The sequence below is a fragment of the Bos grunniens genome, chromosome 13 (assembly GCF_055505025.1).
Source record: "Bos grunniens cultivar Pamir isolate PY7600 chromosome 13, Bosgru_T2T1.0, whole genome shotgun sequence".
In the NCBI taxonomy this organism is placed as follows: Eukaryota; Metazoa; Chordata; class Mammalia; order Artiodactyla; family Bovidae; genus Bos; species Bos grunniens.
In genome coordinates, this window is record NC_141177.1 from 82493809 (window position 1) to 82514240 (window position 20432).

Sequence of the window (20432 nt, forward strand, 5' to 3'; positions counted from 1 at the left end):
TAAGTGGATGTTGAAATGTTTCTAATCAATAATGTTTGGGTAACAAAAGACATATTAATATCAATTCAGTTCAGTTCAGTCACTCAGTCATGTCTGACTCTTTGTGACCCCATGAATCACAGCAGGCCAGACCTCCTTGTCCATCACCAACTCCCAGAGTTCACCCAAACTCATGTGCATTGAGTTGGTGATGCTATCCAGCCATCTCATCCTCTGTCATCCCCTTTTCCTCCTGTCCCCAATCCTTCCCAGCATCAGGGTCTTTTCCAATGAGTCAACTCTTCCCATGAGGTGGCCAAAGTATTGGAGTTTCAGCCTCAGCATCAGTCCTTCCAATGAACACCCAGGACTGGTCTCCTTTAGGATGGACTGGTTGGATCTCCTTGCAGTCCAAGGGACCCTTCAAGAGTCTTCTCCAATACCACAGTTCAAAACCATCAAGTCTTCGGCGCTCAGCTTTCTTCACAGTCCAACTCTCACATCCATGACCACTGGAATAACCATAGCCTTGACTAGATGGACCTTTGTTGGCAAAGTAATATCTCTGCCTTTTAATATGCTATCTAGGTTGGTCATAACTTTCTTTCCAAGGAGTGAGCGTCTTTTAATTTCATGACTGCAGTCACCATCTGCAGTGATTTTGGAGCCCCCCAAAATAAAGTCTGACACTGTTTCCACTGTTTCCCCATCTATTTGCCATGAAGTGATGGGACCAGATGCCATGAACTTCGTTTTCTGAATGTTGAGCTTTAAGCCAACTTTTTCACTCTCCTCTTTCACTTTCATCAAGAGGCTTTTTAGTTCCTCTTCACTTTCTGCCATAAGGGTGGTGTCATCTGAGGTTATTGATATTTTTCCCGGCAATCTTGATTCCAGCTTGTGCTTCTTCCAGCCCAGAGTTTCTCACAATGTACTCTGCATATAAGTTAAATAAGCAGAGTGACAATATATGGCCTTGACGTACTCCTTTTCCTATTTGGAACCAGTCTGTTGTTCCATGTCCAGTTCTAGCTGTTGCTTCCTGAATTGCATATAGGTTTCTCAAGAGGCAGGTCAGATGGTCTGGTATTCCCATTTTATCTCTGGTCAATAATGTGTTAAGAAATGAAAGCTTTCTGAAAAGAATTTTCCTCTCTATGGTGCTTCCTTTGCCGTTTTCCATTCGTAGAATTCAGAGATAGTCTGAGAACACTTTCTTGACCCCCAGATTAAGAAAGCAGTGGAATAGACCTGGGTAAAGTGGGACGTGAAATTTCCCTGCTATGTCAGGTGTTACAAAGAAGGCAAATGGTATGAATAATCATAGCCAACAAATTGGACAGCCTAGAAGAAATTAAACAACAACAAAAAACATGCCATTATAAACATGCCATTTACTGAGACTGAATCAGAAAGAAATAGAAAATCTGAATAGATCAACTACTGGTAAAGAGATTATTTCAGTAGTCAAAAATCTCCCAACAGAAAAAAAGCTAAACATTTAAAGAAGAATTAGCACTAATCCTTCTCAAACTCTTCCAAAAAACCAAAGAGGAGGGAACACTCCCAAACTTTACAAGGACAGCATTATCAACATATGTAAATGACACTACTGGGGAGAAAAAAGAAAACACTATAAGCCAATATCCCTGCTGTATAAGGTGCAAAAATTCTCAGTAAAATACTAGCAAACTGAATCCAGCAGCTCATTAAGAGGATCACTCACCATGATGAAATGAGATTTATCCAGGGATGCAAGAATGGTTCAACACAGACAAATCAGTCAATATAATACATCAAATTAATAAAATGAAAGAAGAGAACCATACGATCATTTCAGTAGATGGAGAAAACATTTGAAAAAAATTCAACATCCATTCATGATAAGAACTCTTAACAAATTTAAGTCATAGAGGGAACATTTTTCAACATAAGCCACACATGACAAGCTATACATGACAAGAGCACACATGCATACATGACAAGGGCCATACATGACAAGCTAACAGCTAACATCAATGACGTTAGCATTTCATCAATGATGAAAGGCTGAACGCTTTCCCTTCAAGATAAGGAACAAGACAAGGATACTCACTCTCCCCTATCCTATTCAACATAGGGCTAGAAGTCCTAGCTAAGGCAATCAGGCAGGGAAAAGATATAAAAGATATCAGAATTGGAAAAGAAGAAGTAAAATTGTCTCTATTTATGTAAGACATAATTTTATACATAGAAAATCCTAGACTCAACCAAAACAAAAAACTGTAGATCTGATTAATGGATTCAAATTTTCTGAAAAGAAAGAAATCAATCCCATTTACAATAGCGTACAAAAATACTTATGAATAAAATTAAGGAGGTGGAAGATCTCTACTCTGAACACTGTAAGACACTGATGAAAGAAATAAAAGACAGACAAATAAATGGAAAGGTAGCCTATATTCATGGGCTAGAAGAATTAATATTGTTAAAATGTCAATTTGACCAAAAGCCATCTATGGATTCAATGCAATTCCTATCATTATTCCAAAGGCTTTTTTTTTTTACAGAAATAGAAAACACTCTTCTAAAATTTATATGGAGCCACAAAAGCCACTATAAAGACATAGAAATACTGAGAAAGATCAAATCAGGAGGTATTAGACTTCCTGATTTCATGCTATACTATAAAGCTATAGTCAGACAGTATGGTACTGGCATAAAAGCAGAAAAATAGACTGAGGAATCAATAGACTAAAGTAAACCTAAGCATATAAGGGCAATGAATTTTTGACAAGAGAATCAAGAACACAATGAAGAAAAGACAGTCCCTTCAATAAATGGTGCTTGGATAAATGAATATTCATATGTAAAGGGATAAAACTAGATCCATACCTTACACCACTAAAAAAAATTAACTCACAGTATATTATACACTTAAATGTAAAACCTTAAACTATACAACTCCTGGAAGAAAACAGGTATAAAACTCCTTGACAAGGGAATTGGCATTGATTTTTTTTGATATGACACATAATGCACAAGCAATGAACTAAAAAATGGACAACTGGGTCTACATTGACTAAACTAAAAAGCTTCTTCACATCAAAAGAAACCATCAATGAAGTGAAAAGACAATCTACAAAATTGGAAGAAAAATTTGCAAACCATATATCTGATATGGAATTCACATTTAAAATACATAAAGAGCTCATAAAACTAAATAGCAAACCCCCCAAATAGCTCAATTTAAAAAAGGCTAAAGAATGTGAACAGAGTTGTCTTCAAAGAGGATGTAAGAAAGACCAACAGGTAACATGAAAAGAAGCTTAGCTTTAGCAGTCATTAGGGAAATGAGATTAAAACCATAATGAGATATCACATCATGCCTGTTAGAATGGCCATTTACAAAAAAACAAGAGAGAACAAACTCTAGCACAGGTGTGGAGAAAAGGGAACCCTTGAAAAATATTGGTGGGATTGTAAATTGGTACAGCCTCTGTGGAAAACAGTATGGAAGATCCTCAAAAATTAAAAATAGAACTTCCGTATGAGCCAGCAATTCTGCTTCTGGAACTATATCCAAAGGAAATAAAAACACTAACTCAAAAAGATGTTGCAAACCCATGCTCATGGCAGCATTATAATGGCAACACACGAAAACAACCCAAGTGTTAACTGATGGATGAATGAATAAGGAAATGGTAGTAAGTACTGTTTAGCCATAAATTAATGACTAAAATTAATTATATTAATAAAATCAAATTATTTTAATAATGATTATTAAAGTTAATAACACTATTAAATAATACTATTTAATAAAATTAAATACTATGTAGCCATAGAAACGAAGGACATTTTCGCCTTTGTGACAACGTGGATGGACTTTGAAAGCATTGTGCTATGTGAAATGTCAGACAGAGAAAGACAAACGCTATTTATTCCACTTATATGTGGAAATTTAACAATAGCAAATCAAACTCATAGTAGAAGAGATCAGATTTGTGGCTCCCAGAGTCAAAGGGTGGGGGAGGGGAAACTGTAGGAAGGTGGTCAAACGTTACAGACTTCCAGTTTTAAGACAAAAATGTACTAAGGATGCAGTGTACAAAAAGATAACTATAGCTAACACTGCTGCAAGACAGATACGTAAGAAAAATTGTTGAGGTTAAATCTTACAGTGGTGGTCATCAATTACTTTTCAGTAAAACTTGGAAAAAAAAAGCATATATTAAAAAAAAGAAAAAGAAGACAGTGGGGAAGGAGGCCCAAGAGGAGGAAGCAGATGACACAGTGTTAACAAAGGCAACTCATTCCTAGGTCAGGTCAAGCCAAACCAGAAGCCAAAGGGTGAAATCAGGGCACGATGTCTAAAGGCACAGATCCAAACAGGAGTTCTTCCTGAGCAAATGTTTCCCAAGGACTGTCTCTAGAGCTCACCTGTGTGCTGCCTCCTGTAGCTGCTCATTCTGCTTCCTCTGAATTGAACTGATTTTTCAAGACCCTGTATTAGCAATAATTCTTTCAGGTCTTCCTTCTGAGCCCGCTGCTTTCTGTCTACCTGTAGATAAATATTTGAAAGTAACATCTAGAGATTATCATGCTAAGTGGAGTAAATGAGACAGAGATGAATACCACATTGTATCACTTCTATGTGGAATCTAAAACAGAATGATACAAATAAACTTATTTACAGAACAGGAACAGACTCGCACTTCAAAAACAAACATTGTTACTAAAGGGGGAAGGTAGTGGGAATGGATAAATAAGGAGTTTGGGATTAACAAATACACACTACAGGGCACCCCACTCCAGTACTCTTGCCTGGAAAATCCCATGGACGGAGGAGCCTGGTGGGCTGCAGTCCATGGGGTCGCTAGGAGTCGGACATGACTGAGCGACTTCCCTTTCCCTTTTCACTTTCATGCATTGGAGAAGGAAATGGCAACCCACTCCCCTGTTCTTGCCTAGAGAATCCCAGGGATGGGGAGCCTGGTGGGCTGCTGTCTATGGGGTCGCACAGAGTTGGACATGACTGAAGTGACTTAGCAGTAGCAGCATATGTAAAATAGACAATCAACAGGCACCTACTGTATATTCCAGGGAACTGTACTCAATATTCTGTATATGAGTATATTCCCTACTTGGGAGAAGAATCCAAAAAAGTGGATGTATGTATATACATAACTGAATCATTTTGCTATACACCTGAAAATAACACAATACTGTAAATCAACTATACTTCAATATAAAATAAAAACTAAAAAAGAAAGTGAGGCTATACAGACACGCTCTACACAGCAACTTTTCAAGAAACTCTCTAATTAGGATATTTAATCAAGCCACTTGATGGATCTTGTGTGCAGGTGGCAGGGCCAGCAGAGACATAGGCATCAATCTCCATTATGAGGCAGGAGACTCGCTGCCAGCCAGGTGGAAGGAGAGTTGCACTCTGACAGTGCACACACAGTGCCCAGGCGAGGTGTTCTTAAAACTGGTTCATTATTTTGTGGTCTAGGCTCTGTTTTAAATTTGAGAATAGTTCACTAAATTATTCAGAATGTACCATAGGCAGAAGTGCCAAGTTCTTTTGCAGTCATTGATGGATTTGGCTTCTGGCTCCCAACTCAGGGATCCTGAGGCTTCCTACTGTTTAAAATCTCCAATGATGAAAGAAATTGCTCTGCCAAATACATGCACACTCTGAATGCCACCTGTTCTAAAATCCCCGTGTCAAATTGCTAAAATGGTGCTTTACCCAAAACCAGTGGTTACCAATAAAGATTCCACCTAGTTTTGGGAATCAAGTAAGTTAAGGGATGAGAAAACAGAAAAGTCCAAAGTGCTGGGGGGAAAATGTCCTTGTATGGGATTTGCTGTCCAGAGGGGTCCTACCTTTTAGCCAAACTGATTTGCCAGTAGTGGAAGTTCAAGTGCCTGGAAATAGGGTGGGCCTACAATTCTTCAGATTGTGCCTTATACCTGAATGTGCTGGTTCCATCCTTGCTTATGGCTGAGCCTGTTCTCCTCAGGGCTTAAAAGCCCCCCAGAATGCTGGTTATCTCCAGAGGAGACAAGCCAACAGCTAGACTAGCAGGTGCTGGTTCATCCACAGGTCTTGCATGAGGACACCATTTGAATCTGGCAAACATTTTTAAAGAACACGCTCTGTGCCAGATATTATTCAGAGCTATTTGGGCTTAAAAGTCAGGGATGGCTCTCAAAGATCTCTCCTTTCTGGGTCAATGTAGGCTGTAACTAAATCTGATGGAATAAAAAGGGGTCAGATAATGTCTCATCAGACTGTAGGTGAGAGAGAGATGAAATAGATGCAAACACCAGACAAGATGTGGGGCATCACCCTCTTTTCTGACCCCAGCCAATACTCTCAACTTCAGACCCCCTGGCAGTGCCCACCCAGCTCTTCCCAGGCTCTCTTTGGGGCCTGGGTTGGATGACAAATTTAGGTTAGTGTCTCTGACAACTAGAGAAATAAGAATTCATCTTCTGAGGTTTTGCTTAACCTTTCATGGCCACTGTTTGAACATCCTGCAAAAGCCCGTTCTCCTAGCAGATGCCCCATTTACGATTTACAGTGACAGTTACTGCCAAAATGAATGGAACTATAGTTCATCCTCTGAAGTTCAGTACTGAAGTCTTAGCCACCGTGATGAAGACTAGCCTGCCCCCACAAATCTTATGCACTAGATCTTCTTTCTTACACGCCAGTTATCCTTGGCGAGAGTGACCAAGGGTCGGGAATGGCTGGGAAAACCCGAGTAAGTTCAGGGTGATGCTGAGCCTGCTGCGTATTTGTGACAGCAGTTGGAATTTGTTCCCTATCGGATCCCTCAGCCCAGATGCTAATAAGTAGTAGTATCTTCTCACTGCTTTTCATCGCCTCTGCCTTTCTCCTTGTTCCATGGCAAAATAGGGCACGCAGAGGGAGGCTGCAGCAAGAGACTTACACAATTCAGAGCTTTGGAGAAGAGCTGGTGGAGTTACATGCCTCGGTCCTAATTATTTTCCCCTTGGGCCCCAATTACATGTCAGGAGCTTTCAGTCTTTCCACACGTTTATCATCTTCAAATTCCCAAGGATTATAGAAGCCGAAAAGCCCGATCCCAAAGCTTAACATTGTTTCCAGTGCCAGCAGGAGGCTTAAGGGATTAGATCATGTGGAGCTGGGAGAGGACAGTTTCTGTCTTAAGTGGGTAAATAACTGCCTTAAATAACAGGGCTGCCTTGCTGGAAAATCTCCCTTTTCTCATCGTTGTCAGAGGTGCCACAGCATTACAGTTTCTTACAGTGACTCTGTGATCTTTGGACACAGGGCAAAGGCTGTGAGGGGTCAAAATGATGAATGCTTTACACAGGTCTGGCTGCTTGACATGAGTGTTTCACAGGTCCTAACTTTTTTTTTTAAAAGAAGACAGTTGAAACTTTTATTAAATAGAAATTTCATTGCATTACAAACGATGAATTAGATAAAGGAGAATTCCAGAAGATATTGAACCATGATTTTCCTTAGTTCTTAATCCCAGCACTTACCCTTTTTTCAAGGGGTCCTAACTTCCTTATTTTATTTTGATATGCTCCTGAAGAATTTGGGAAAAGTTGGGCTACCTCCCCTGAGTATATTTTTAGTGTGGGGATCATAGATATTTTCTATGAAATAGCACAGGTCTAAAACAAAGTTTTACTTGGATAATATTATCTTCTGTTTATTGAATTCTTATTTAGGGCCAGGGAATATTTTTAGGTGCTCTGGTCAGGAGCCCAGTGTAAAGCACAGCATACACTCAAAAGTAGTGATTGAAAGGTGTTTAATGAGGGGAAATATTTGGGTAAAGTAACAGTGGATATTGTCCTGCTAGCAATAGTCTTTATCACTGATTGGCCTGAAGGAGGTGGAGTTTTAAAGTTCCTCGGAAAGGACCACCAGACAGGAGAACAGGGGCATTTCCTTGGCTGTCCGGTCTCCTGGAATGCCTTCCTACTGGGCAAATCCAACCAGAATCCAGGGGCCAAGTGAGCCGGATGGTTCAGTCCTTACAGACCAGTGTCTTGGGTCACAGAGTTGGGCTAGGCAGGATCTCATATTCACTTTATTGTTATCATCACTATTTTATAGGGAAACAGGTTAAATAACTGGCCTATAATCGCCCAGGTAGATAGTGATAGAAACTGGGATTCTAATCCCAGAGAGTCTCCTTCTAGACTCTGAACTGCTTGTTACCATGTTATACTGCCACTGGGGGCCTCTGGGCACAAAACGCTGAGAGAATCCCAGAGTTTCTCTAGATCAGTGCTGTTCTGCTTACCACTCTTAGCAAACGTGGGTTCATCTGTGAGACCACCAGCCCCTGCACCACCCCTGCGCCACCCCCCCGCCCCAGCTGACTATCTGTTCCAGGAAATGCCCTTTTATTCACAGCTGAATTTCTAGTACAGAACCATAGTAGACACCTACTCATCATTGTTTCTAAGGAATGAATGAATTTATGGAGAAACTGCCTTTGGGCCAGGTTCTATCCTGGGTGTCACCTCGTTCCTTTCTGGAGAATGCCTTTCAGCAACCTCCTCTGTTGACTTGCCTCCAGGAATCATCTGTTTTTTCAAGTAGAAAATTTTCATGTCAGTTCTCCAGCCTGGATGGGCAGAAGTTTGGAGTTTCAGGCCACAGCCATGAGTGGCTGAATGAGGGGTTGCAGAGGCGCTGTGCCAGCTTCAGCCGCTCTCTCCCTCTCAGGGATGGATGGGTCAACTTCTCCTCCTGCCTCCTCTGGCATGGAGAGCATGAATGCTTTACAGAGGATCTCGGGGTTCAGTCTGCTGCAGTCTTGGTTTTCTCCCTCTTTCTTTCCAGTTTCCCTGTCTTTCCCTCAAATATGCAGCTGAAAAGTAATACTCTCTGACTAAGGCTAGACCATATCTGGTCTCTATTTCTCCCATTTTTTCAAACTGAGAAAAGCCCAGTGTGCTGAGCAATTGGATTTAATTAACCAATACTCAAAGGAGATTGGTGGATGTACTTGTGGAAGGAAGCTGGCCAGGGCAGCACGGGGAGTTTCCAGGGGATGATTTACCCACCATCGACAAGAACGCTTGAAGACATAGACGCTAAATCTCTCATTTCCAATGGCATTTTGTATTGGAAAAAGAAAAAATCAGTAATATGCTTCCCTCTCCCACCTAGAGATTGCAGGTACACGCTGCATTATTGATGGTTTTCTGTGTTCTCAGACAGGAGAATACCTTGGCCTTTGTTTTGGGAGAAACACTTCAATTTCCAAGATAGTGTAGTGGAGCGGAAAAGTATGTGTGTGTGTGTGGTGATTGCAGCAGGAGAAATTCTAAGACACCTCTTGGTCCATTTCTGTGTTTCTGGGCCAGTCCACATCATCCATGACTGATCTCTCTCTCTCTTTTTCTTTTTTGGTAAATAAATTGTTCTAAAGGAATTTTTAAAAAAACAAAACAAAAACAAAACACAAGCACGACGAATTGGCTTTTTGGAGCTGTTGTTTAATCAACTTAATATATTTAAAATCTAATTTTTTAGACTCTAAAAATAATTTTTATACTTTTTCTAATGAAATTTTCTAATACACACAAACTACAATGCATAGTACAATGAACTCCTATATACCCACCACCAGATTCAACGATTATCAAGATTTTGCCACACTTGCTTCATCTATTTCTTTTCTTTTTTCTTAAGTTTTATTATAGATTTATTCCAGTATTCTTTCCTGGAGAATTCCATGGAGAGAAGAGCCTGGTAGGCTATAGTTCATGAGGTCACATAGAATTGGACATGACTGAGTGACTAACACTTGTATGTACTTGTATGAATTTATTATGAAGCAAGTATCAGAAATGTCAATTTGTGCCTACACACTGCAGTATAAACTGTAGTACTATGTACTATATATATGCATCCATAAAAATTACGGCCACTGATTTCCACAGGATTAATGTCAGCTAATAATAAAAATAATAAACACCATTACATTATTGAGGAGTTATGATCTAGAAACTATGTATTGCTTCAGTCAGGGCATGTTTGTGACAAGAGGCTGGAATTTCTTAGAACTAATTTTAAAAGCAGCATCTGTGCATCATTATCTCCCTGAACCAAGGGCAAAAGTATCTGGTTGAAACCCAAAGGCATGAAAGCAGGAAATGCAAAGTTGTCAGGAATAGAAGTTTCTCAGAGCCGTCATGTTTCTCTGACAAATCTATAGCAAGAGAAATCTGGTCCCTCTGCTTTTGTTCTGTCTTATCAAATTTTGCATATATCCACTACTCCTATACAGTCCTCAGAACTTGAGGGTGTGTGGTGAGGGAGTTGTTATAACAACTTCAGTCTGAAGCGCAGTTTTTAACAACGTGTTGCTGATTATACCATTCCTGAGATTCGCTGGTCTTGATGCTCAAGTTCCAAAGCTCCGGTTTTATGGGGTCATCTGTCTCTGGGTACAGTTGTTTTCTTTCCCTGTCTCGTGTCTCTGACACTGGAGGATTCCAAAGGCAGGGCTCTGCACTTAGTGTTTAGCATGCATAGTGAAGCACAGGAGATGCTTTGTCTCCCTGGTTTCTATGGCTTATCCATGAGAGGATGTGGATGCTTGAGGGACCGAGATGAGTGTGCGGCTTGGAGACAAGGGGAATGGTTCAAGAGTGCTCCATCCAGCAGGAAGAGACTGCTTTCATTCTCTCCACATAAATATCTTGCTACATGTCTGTTCATTATCCTCAGTCTACAAACCAGTTTCTTCTACCTTTGCTTGTGGCCAAACAGGTGACTCAATCTAAGTGCCTCAAATGAACGAACTAGAATTTCTGTTCCATTTTCAGTAATTTAGGAGGAAGGGTATGGTTGGCCCAGGACAGATTTGGCATTTGGTGTTCGTGCTTTATGCCGTTGATTGTGGCCAGAGCAGAGAAGGTTGAGAGACCTTCCCTGACTACCTTGGGAGCTGGGGGACAGTTCTCAGAGAAAGGACTTTGGGATGGGCAAGCACACCTAGAAGGGATTTCTCGTCTCTAATTTAATCACCCTAGCATCTCACAAGGAAGATAATTTTATTCCCATTTTACAAAAAAGTTTCACTGAGGCTCAGAGAATTGCCAAGACTACATGTGTAGAGGGTGTGAATGAAGCTGTCCATGATGTCAAAGCTCACAGTCTTGCCAAAGCCTGGTCTATATGATTCTCAATTTTTAATCTATTAATTCAATAATTGTTCCCTCAAGTCTGGAGGGCTGAGTACATTTTAAAAATAACCTCTATCCTATTAGAAAAGAGGAGTGACTATTTCTGTATTTCAATATGGGAGTCACAGAATCATTTTAACTATTAGGGTTCAGCTGAAAGGTTAGGAATATATTCCCTACAGATGGAACCCCAAGAATGATGAAAGTAACATTTTATCAAGGAATCAACCAACTTTTTTGTGAAGGGCGAGGTAGTAGATATTTTAGATTTTGTGGGCCATAGGGTCTCCATTACAACTACTCAACACTATCGTTTTAGCAGAAAATCACTGAAGTGTAAAAGCTTCATGTTACAAAGATAGTATGTGGGTGCATGGGAATCACTGTGTTCCAAGAAAACTTTGTGGACACTGAAACTTGAATTTCATATAATCGTCACATTACATAGTACCATTCTTCTTTTGATTTTAAAAAAAAAAAATAAAGAAAGTAGAAACTATTCCTAGTTCAGAAATCAAACAAAAACAGGTGGCAGGTTACATTTGGTTAGGGGGCTATAGTTTGCTAACCCATGGTTTAAATTATTCTTATCCTAATATTAGTTTATGTATACAATAAACATTGAGAAGACACCAGCTATATAATAGGCATTGTGGTGGGCACTGCATACATGATGAAAATAGATTTAGACTTTGCTTTTATGGAACTCACCATTAGTGGGAATGCAATATTAGTCAAATATTCATGTCAAAATTTAAAAAAAATTCAATAGTGATAAAGGCCAGTAAAGAAAAGACTGAGGAACTTGAGTATGTATTACAAGGGTAGGTGCTCTAATTCAAGGGAGTCAGAGAAAGCCCGTATGTATTTAAGGTAATGTTTCTTTCTATCCCATGGGCTCCTCAACTGAAACTAACATTGCTAATTCCTCTACCGCACCCCCCACCCCCATCACACGGTGCCATTGGCTCTGGGACAAATGGTTTATCTACTACGATTGTATCCAGATAGTCTTATCCACATTTGCAGCTACTTGGATTTTCACTGAGATAAACTATCTTTACATTTGTTTCCACTGTTCAGTTCAGTTCAGTTCAGTTCAGTCGCTCATTGGTGTCCGACTCTTTGCGGCCCTGTGAACTGCAGCACACAAGGCCTCCCTGTCTATCACCAACTCCCGGAGTCCACCCAAACCCATGTCCATTGAGCCAGTGATACCATCCAACCATCTCATCCTCTGTCATCCCCTTCTCCTCCTACCCTCAAATCTTTCCCAGCATCAGTGTCTTTTCCAATGAGTCAGCTCTTTGCATCAGGTGGCCAAAGTATTGGAGTTTGAGCTTCAACATCAGTCCTTCCAGTGAACACCAGAACTGATCTCCTTTAGGATGCACTGGTTGGATCTCCTTGCAGTCCAAGGGACTCTCAAGAGTCTTCTCCAACACCGCAGTTCAAAAGCATCAGTTCTTCAGTGCTCAGCTTTCTTTATAGTTCAACTCTCGCATCCATACATGACCACTGGAAAAACTCATAGCCTTGACTTGATGGACATTTGTTGGCAAAGTAAAGTCTCTGCTTTTGAATATGCTGTCTAGGTTGGTCATAACTTTCCTTCCGAGGAGTAAGCGTCTTTTAATTTCATGGCTGCAATCACCATCTGCAGTGATTTTGGAGCCCAGAAAAATAAAGTCTGACACTGTTTCCACTCTTTCCCCATCTATTTCCCATGAAGTGATGGGACCGGATGCCACTGTAGTTTATTTCATTTCTAACCAGCTGCTTTTTAATTTGTCCAGGATTATATTGAATTCTAGTCTTGTCCCTTGAGGCTTTTGGAACTCCATCTAGTTTCATCTTGCTTGCTGTTTTAATCCTTATTAACTCTCAATTCCTTCAGCTAGGCAATTGATAAAGATATTCTGCATCCAGAGTAAAATATTCTTCCCTCTTGGGTGCATAGTTCCAGTGCACAACCTAAGGATTGCTTATTCCATTTTCTTTGCTCAGAAAGGTAGCAAATAATTCACTTAGTTGGCACTAGTACAATGCCCAGCTTAAGCAAATGGGTCAGAATATCCCAGGATACAGTGCAGGGAAGTAAGATATCCTCATGTTCAAAGCATCTAGGGGCTTAATGCAGAATTGGTCACTGAAATGACTGATACTCATGTAAACTCTGAATTCACAGAATTGTAGCTATAAACATTGGATGTAGGGTCAGAAAACATAAGTTGAGATTTTAACCCTGCAACTTAACAGCTAGGGGACTGTGAGCCCTTCTAGGTTTTAGTTTCTTCAAATGGAGCAGTTAGATAACAGTGCTTATTCTACATTATCAGATCAAGGATCTATTTTCATTACAGGGGAGCATCTTGTTGCTTCTTTTTTGATAAATATTGAAGAAATTTTGTTAGTTGTTTTGCATTTCTGTGACTACTTGTTACATTCTAGATGAAGACCCCAGGGAACTTCAGTATAAGGAAGGAATCAGTTACATTTAATATAGTTATTGTTTTGGTCACATAGCATGACCAAAATGATTAGAAATTCATTGTTGTTCCTCCCCTCAAAAAGTGGGGTTTAATCCCCTCCCCTCTAGCTTGGGTGGGGTTGTGTCTCATGTGTAACCAACAGAATGCAGCAGTAGTGATGTTGCACATCTTCTGAGTCAGTGTCAGTTCTCCTGGGTTCTCAGGGAACACTCAAGCCAAGAAAATGGGTTCTTGCCAGAGCACGACCTGGAGTGGGACTGGGCAGCTGCTCCTTTTGTCTGCCCTATCCCACAGTGGCTGGAATGGCCCCTCTTCTTCACTCACCCACACTGGGGAACATTTGCTGAAAAATCCAAAGCTGCCAGTGCTGTGCTCGCAGGAGCATTGCTGCTGTGTTCACCTGTCTTGAGGCTACTGTAAAAGAAGGACTGAAACCCAGAGGCAAGGAGGTTTAATCCAAATCTTTAGAGAATCAGAGAATTCCTGACTCCAGAGACCATTAATAAACAAGAGATCACCCAAAAGTCTCCATACCTACACTGAAATCAAGCTCCACAGAAGAGCCAACAAGTTCCAGTGCAAGAAACACCATGCTAATTTTCCAGAAAAACAGGAACACAACTCTGAACATTAAAAGACAGGCTGCCCAAAGCCATGCGAAGACCATAGACACCCCAAAACAATACTGGACACTTCATTGCACTCCAGAGAGAAGAGATCCAGGTCCACCCACCAGAATGCAAACACAAGTGCCCCCAACCAGGAAATCTTGACAAGCCACTGGTCCAACCCCACCCACAGGAAGTAGACTCCACAATTAAGAGGAGCCATGAACTTCCAGCCTGCAGAAAGGGCAGTGCAAACACAACTATTTAAACAAAATGAAAAGGCAGAGAAATATATATCAGATGAAGAAACATGATAAAAAACCCACCAAAGCACATAAAAGGAGAGGAGATAGGGAGTCTACATGAAAAAGAATTCAAAATAATGACATTAAAGATGATCCAAAATCTTGAAAGCAAAATGGAGTTACAGATAAATAGACTAGAGATAAGAATTGAGAAGATGCAAGAAATGTTTAACAAGGACCTAGAAGAAATAAAGAAGGGTCAGTCAATAATGAACAATGTAATAACTGAGATTAAAAGCACTCCGGAGGGAACCAACACTAGAATAACTGAGGTGGAAGATAGAATGGTAGAAATAATTGAATCAGAGAGGAAAATAGAAAAAAGAATTAAAAGAAATGAGGACAACCTCAGAGACCTCTGGGACAATGTTAAATACCCCAACATTCTAATCATAGGTGCCCCAGAAGAAGAAGACAAAAAGAAAGGGCATGAGAAAATATTTGAGATAACAGTCAAAAACTTCCCTAAAATGGGGAAGGAAATAGCCACTCAAGTCCAATAAACCCAGAGAGTCCCAAACAGGATAAACCCAAGGCAAAACACCCCAAGACACATAGTAATTAAACTGACAAAATTAAACACAAAGAGCAAATATTAAAAGCAACAAGGGAAAGTAACAAATAACACACAAGGGGATCCCCATAAGGATAACAGTTGATCTTTCAATAGAAACTCTTTAGGCCAGAAGGGAATGGCAGGACATACCATGAAAGGGAAAAACCTACAGCCGAAATTACTCAACCCAGCAAGGATCTCATTCAGATATGAAGGAGAAATCAAAAGCTTTACAGATGAGCAAAAGCTGAGAGAATTCAACCTCAACAAACCAGCTCTTCAACAAATGCTAAAGGATCTTCTCTAGATGGGAAATATAGAAAAGATTTATAAAAACAAACCCAAAACAACAAAGTAAATGGTAACAGGATCATACCTATCTATAATTACCTTAAATGTAAATGGGTTAACTACTCTAACCAAAGGACAAAGACTGGCCAAATGGATACATAAACAAGACCCTTATATATGCTGTTTACAAGAGACCCACCTCAAACATAGGAACACATACAGACTGAAAGTGAGGGTCTGGAAAAAGATATTTCATGCAAATGGGGACCAAAAGAAAGCAGGAGTAGCAATACTCACATCAGATAAAATAGACTTTGAAATAAAGACAATCATAAGAGACAAAGAAAGACAGTACATGATGATCAAAGGATCAATCCAAGAAGATATAACAATTATAAATATGTATGCACCCAACATAGGAGCACCTCAACACATAAGGCAAATGCTAACAAGTATGAAAGGGAAAACTAACAATAACACAATAATAGTGGGGGACTTTAATACCCCACTCACACCTATGGATAGATCAACCAAACATAAAGCTAGCAAGGAAACACAAGCTTTAATGATACAATGGATTGGTTAGATCTAACTGATATCTACAGGGTGTTTCACCCCAAAACAGTAGATTTCACATTTTTTCTCAAGTGCACAAGAACATTCTCCAGGACAGATCATATCCTGGGCCATAAATCTAGCCTTGGTAAATTTTTAAAAATCAAAATAATTTCAAGCATCTTTTCTGATCACAGAGGCAAGATTAGATGTTGACTACAGGGGGAAAAAAAACAAAACTATAAACAACACAAACATATGGAAGCTAAACAGCACACTCTTGAAAAACCAACAGATCACAGAATAAATCAAAAAGGAAATCAAAACGTGCATAGAAATAAACAAAAATTAAAACACAACCCCAAATCTATGGGATTTAGTAAAAGTCGTGCTAAGAGGGAGATTCATGGCAATGTAAGCCTACCTCAAGAAACAAGACAAACATCAAATAAACAACATAACTTTACACCTAAAGCAACTAGAAAAACAAGAACAGAAGAACCCCAAAGTTAGTAGAAGGAAAGAAATCATAAAAATTAGAGCAGAAATAAATGAAAAGAGAAACGAAGGAGACTATAGCAAAGACCAACAAAACTAAAAGCTGGCTCTTTGAGAAGATAAATAAAACAGAGAAATCATTAGCCAGACTCATCAAGAAAAAAAGGGAGAAGAATCAAATCAATAAAATTAGAAATGAAAATGGAGAAATCATAACAGACAACACAGAAATACAAAGGATCATAAGAGACTACTATGAGCAATTATACGCGAATAAAATGGACAACTTGGAAGAAATGGACAAATTCCTAGAAAAGTATAACCTTCCAAAACTGAACCAGGAATAAATAGAAAATCTTAACAGACACATCACAAGCATGGAAATTTAAACTGTAATCAAAAATCTTCCAACAAACAGAAGTCTAGGACCAGATGGCTTCACAGGTGAATTCTACCAAAAATTTAGAGAAGAGCTAATGCCTATCCTACTCAAACTCTTCCAGAAAATTGCCAAGGAAGGTAAACTCCCAAACTCATTCTATAAGGCCACCATCACCCTAATACCAAAACCAGACCAAAATGTCACAAAAAAAAAAAAGAAAGAAAGAAAAGAAAAGTACCGGCCAATAACACTGATGAATATAGATAGAAAAATCCTCAATAAAATTCAAGCAAACAGAATCCAACAATATATTAAAAAGATCATGATCAAGTGGACTTTATTCCAGAGATTAAGGATTCTTCAATATTCTCAAATCAATCAACTTGATACACCATATTAACAAGTTGAAGGATAAAAACCATATGATTATCTCAATAGATGCAGAGAAAGATTTTGAAAAAATTCAACACCCACTTATGATAAAAGCTCTACAGATAGTAGGTATAGAAGGACCATACCTAACACAATAAAAGCCATATATGACAAACCCACAGCAATTTTTCAATGGTGAAAAATTGAAAGCATTTCCTCTAAAATCAGGAACAAGACAAAGGTGCTCACTCTCACCACTACTATTCAACATAGTTTTGGAAGTACTAGCCACAGCAATCAGAGAAGAAAAAGAAATAAAAGGAATCCAGATTGGAAAAGAAGTAAAACACTCACTATTTTTAGATGACATGATCCTCTACATAGAAAACCCTAAAGATACCACCAGAAAATTACCAGAGCTAATCAATGAATATAGCAAAGTTTCAAGACATAAAATTAAGACACAGAAATCCCTTGCATTGCTATACATGAACAATGAAAAAACAGAAAGAGAAATTAAGGAAACAATCCCATTCACCACTGCAATGAGAAGAATAAAATATTTTGGAATAGATTTACCTAAAGAAACGAAAGACCTATACATAGAAAACTATAAAGCACTGTAAAGACTTTTTTTGTAAAACTACAAAGACTTCCCTGGTGGCTCAGATGGTAAAGCATCTGCCTACAATGCAGGAGACCCGGGTTCAATCCCTGGGTCGGGAAGATACCCTGGAGAAGGAAATGGCAACCCACTCCAGTATTCTTGCCTGGAAAATCCCATGGATGGAGGAGCCTGGTTGGCTACTGTCCATGGGGTCGCAAAGAGTTGGACACGACTGAGCAACTTCACTATCTATCTATAAAGCACTGATGAAGAAAATAAAAGATGACACAAATAGATGGAGACATATACCATGTTCATGGATTGGAAGAATCAATATAGTGAAAATGAGTATACTACTCAAAGCCATCTATAGATTCAATGCAACCCCTATCAAGCTAGCAATGGTAATTTTCACAGAACTATAACAAATAATCTCACAATTTGTATGGAAACACAAAAAAACCTCAACTAGCCAAAGCCATCTTGAGAAAGAAGAATGGAACTGGAGGAATCAGACTTCCTGACTTCAGGCTCTACTACAAAGGTACAGTCAACAAGACAGTATGGTCCTGGCACAAAGACAAGAATATAGATGAATGGAATAAAATAGAAGCCCAGAGATAAATCCATGCACCTATGGGCACCTTATCTTTGACAAAGGAGGCAAAAATAGACAATAAAGAAAAGACAATCTCTTAAACAAGTGGTGCTGGCAAAACAGGTCAACCACTTGTAAAAGAATGAAACTAGAACACCTTCTAACATTATACACAAAAATAAACTCAAAATGGATTAAAGATCTACATGTAAGGCCAGAAACTATAAAACTCTTAGAAGCAAACATAGGCAAAACACTCTGACATAAATCACAGCAAGATCATCTATGACCGCCCCCCACCCCCCAGAGTAATGAAAATAAAAACAAAAATAAACAAATGGGATGTAATTGAACTTAAAAGCTTTGCACAATGAAGCAAACTATAAGCAGGGTGAAAAGGGAGCTTTAAGATTGGGAGAAAATAATAGCAAATGAAGCAACTGACAAAGAATTAATCTCCAAAATGTACAAGAAGCTCATGCAGCTCAATACCAGAAAAGCAAACAACCTAATCAAAAAGTAGGCCAAAGAATTAAACAGACATTTCTCCAGAGAAGACATACAGATGGCTAATAAATACATGAAAAGATGCTCATCATCACTCATTATTAGAGAAATGCAAATCAAAACCACAATGAAGTATTATCTCATGATGTTCAGAATGCCTGCCATCAAAAAGTCTATAAACAATAAATGCTGGAGAGGGTGTGGTGAAAAGGGAACCCTCTTGCATTGATTGTGGGGATGCAAACTGGTACAGCCACTATGGAGAACAGTGTGGAGATTCCTTAAAAAACTGGAAATAGAACTGCCATATGACCCAGCAATCCCACTGCTGAGTATACACTCTGAGGAAACCAGAATTGAAAGAGACATGTGTACCCCAATGTTCATCACAGCACTGTTTATAATAGCCAGGACATGGAAGCAACCTAGATGTCCATCAGCAGATGAATGTATAAGAAAGCTGTAGTACCTATACATAATGGAATATTACTCAGCTATTAAAAGAATGCATTTGAATCAGTTCTAATGAGGTGGATGAAACTGGAGCCTATTGTACAGAATGAAGTAAGTCAGAAAGAGAAACACCAATGCTGTATATTACACATATATATGGAATTTAGAAAGATGGTAATGAAGATCCTATATGAAAGGCAGCAAAAGAGATGCAGATGTAAAGAACAGACTTTGGACTATGTGGGAGAAGGCGAGGGTGGGATGATTTGAGACAATAGCATTAAATCATGAATATTACTATATGTAAAATAGATGACCAGTGTAAGTTCAATGTATGAAGCAGTGCACTCAAAGCCAATGCTCTGGGACAACCCAGGTGGATGGGATGGGGAAGGAGGTCAGAGAGGGGTTCAGGATGGGGAGACACATGTGTACCCATGGGTGATTCATGCCCATGTATGGCAAAAATCACTATAATATTATAAAGAAATCATCCTCAAATTAAAATAAATTAATTAATTAAAAAAAGAAAGAAAATCAAGAAAACAGAGTAAGTCCCCTGCATATGAATGACTTCAATTCCAAGAGCACATTCCTAAGTCCAACAAAGTTAGCTTAAGTACCCAATTAACACAATTTTCTATATAGTACTGTAATGACTTATAATACTTTTCATACAAACATATAAAAAACAAATACAAAAAATAAAGATAATATTTTTAATCTTACAGTACAGTACCTTGGAAAGTACAGTAATCCAGTACAACAGCTGGCATACAGGGGCTGGCACTGATTGAACAGGCAAGAAGAGTTGCTGACTGGAGGCGGGAGAGAAGGTGGGAGATGACAGAGCTAACAGGCCATCAGCAATAGGAGGCAGAGGGCGAGCTGCCCTTTTACTCATGCCTGACATTGATGGCATAGATTCTGGTTCCTTGCTGGGTTCAATTCTATCTACTCTCTTGAAAAAATGTCCCAGTGATGTCTGGGTAGTAGATCTTTTTTTCTCATCATAGATGACATGGTA